The 2,449-nt window shown below is 45.0% G+C and overlaps 1 pseudogene; it reads left to right on the plus strand.

Moving 5' to 3' along the window:
- Positions 1–244: 244 nt before the first annotated feature.
- Positions 245–1,978, plus strand: LOC141496424 (FAST kinase domain-containing protein 4 pseudogene; annotated as a pseudogene).
- The last annotated feature ends 471 nt before the right edge of the window (positions 1,979–2,449 follow it).

The following is a 2,449-nucleotide window of genomic DNA, read 5'->3' on the forward strand; positions in this document are numbered from 1 at the left end:
GAAAACTTATATCTGAATAAGAGAGACCTTGGTCCCTTTTTTTCACCTTCCAGGGTATTTTGTGACCTGAAAGCATATTACTTTTGGATTTCTATCCCTATTACATTTGCTCTTTCTTGATATTAGGTGAAAAAATATTATGAACTTTGATAGTCGAAGAAAGACACCAGAAATATAATGGTCATACCTAAGAATGAGCCTAACACGAATCCACTGCCTCTACTTTGGACAGCCTCTTAAATAATGGCCTCAATAAGCTGACCAACAGATTGAGAATGCCACCACTCCAGAGCAAGTGCTATATTTGCTTGATGGTCAACACAAGCTGCACCATCACCATGGTGCTCTCATGGTGATTAAACTGTCTAGCTTCTTGACTGATAAGCACCAGGACAAGAACTGACTCACCAAGGATGCTTAAATTCAGAAGCTCTTCTGTACTGTGGATAGTCATGTATCTTCAATACGGCATGGAACCCTTATGAATTTGCTCCAGAGTCTATATACATTACAACTTCCCAAGAATTTCAAGCCCCTTTGATCTGTGGAGCAAGAGGTTTGGTGGTGGCAGCTTTGCTGATTTAAATATAAGAACCTGTTTTTTTCTGGCAGAGACGAGCATCCCCTACATGCAAGGGCACTCCTCAAAAGAGCTCCTGACTGAATTATCACTGTACTTGGAGTGACATTGGACAGAGATTGAGGACTGCTGCACCATGGTGTTCCTCAAGACCAAAGTTGGGCAGGAGGCAAAGATGGACCATCTAGAGGACAAGAAGAGAATGGCAACTGCCCAGCTAGTTAACCTCCCTGGATGGCTGGTTGACACCCTGGAGCTGGCAGAGCAATTTGGCCCTAAGGACCTACAGAAAGTGATGCTGACTCTGGCTTCTCAGAACCAGCAGCCAGTGCCCTTACTTTGAGCTATCTCCTATCACGTGGCTCAGAAACCTTTTACCCTGACAAGAGGAATGCTTATTGACTTTGCATATGCTTATAGAAAACTAAACTTCCAAACCCAGATATTCCAAAAGCTTGTTGCTGAATTGCTTCCCCAGGTATCCACCATGATGCCCAGTGATATAATGCAGTGTTTCAAATCCTTTGCCTTCCTCAAGTGGCTCAACTTGCCTCTTTTTGAAGCCTTTACCCAGTACATCCTGAACAAGACAGACAGCTTCAACAGACTCCAGCTGAGCCACATGATCCTGGCATTTGCTTGCCTGAACTTCCATCCTGAGCAAGGAGAGCAGTTCAGTTTGGTACGTTGGGAAGCTGGAGCCAGAGCTGGCCAAATTGAACCCCTCCCTGCAAGTTGATGTGGTGTGGTCCCTGTGTATACTAAAGCAAGTACAGAAGACTCAGCTTCAAGAAATTTTTTTCCATAACTTTCACAGCCAGTTTCTAGGTGGCAAATTTCCTCAGAACCAAAACACCTGTCAGAAGCTGATCCACATCAATGCAAGTGCTTTACTGGAGCATAGAGTACACTGGGCCATTCCTGCCAATAGTCGCCCTCCTCCCCTAACATTCCACAAACAGGAGGATGATACCCATGCAGAAAGATCTGCAGAACATACCAAAAAGGTGACTGGGGAGTGAGGACATGGCCTGTTTTGGAGAGAACACTCAGCATGACTGAGAAGTGGAGGCAAAGTTGGTTCTTGATGTGTACAATCAGCGTCTGCCTGTGAAGAACTTCTTGGCACCTCACCTGACTCAGCCAGCTGGAATTCAGCCTTTGCCCCCTTAGGCCAAGAAGTTGGTTTTCCTGCATTGGGAATTTCCAAATTTCACCAGCCACAGCAAGGATCTACTGGGTGGATTTGCTATGGCCATTTGCCACCTTTGGGCTGCAGGTCTCCTGATGGTGGAGGTTCCATACTATGAATGTCTGGAGTTGAAGTCTGAATGGTAGAAGATTACCTACTTCAAGGACAAGGTGGGGAAGGCTGTGGCAGAGGACTTGGCCAAGTGACCTTCTGTCTGCAGCAGAGCAACTTGAGTTGAAGGAAGAACTTGTGCATCCAAGTCCCTGCCAGTTAGCTCATGCTTACTCCCAGAGACTTCACACAGCACTTAATATCTGCCTGCCAAGGACATGCCTGGGCCCTAGATGCTGGTTGGTTTTGAGGCTTTCTCCTCAATGTCCTGACTTCCTGCTGCTACTGAATTGGGGTTATTGGCTAATCCTGTCCTCTTGGGGGAGAGGGGGTGTAACTGACCTACATTCCCTTAATAAAGGTTTCCCTCCGAGATGTGAAGAAAAAGAAGTGAAGTTGACGGGGTAAATATTTGTTAGCAACCACTTTCAAATTAAGTTCATTTTTCCCAGAAACTGAAACTTAGAGGGGTGAAGAGTTCCCCCACAGGTAGGGGATGTTTGTATTTATTTTTCTTATAGCATCTTTTAAGTAAATATCCATTAGTAAAAATTGAATGATTTTTA

The sequence above is a fragment of the Macrotis lagotis genome, chromosome 8 (genome assembly GCF_037893015.1).
Source record: "Macrotis lagotis isolate mMagLag1 chromosome 8, bilby.v1.9.chrom.fasta, whole genome shotgun sequence".
NCBI classification, from domain to species: domain Eukaryota; kingdom Metazoa; phylum Chordata; class Mammalia; order Peramelemorphia; family Peramelidae; genus Macrotis; species Macrotis lagotis.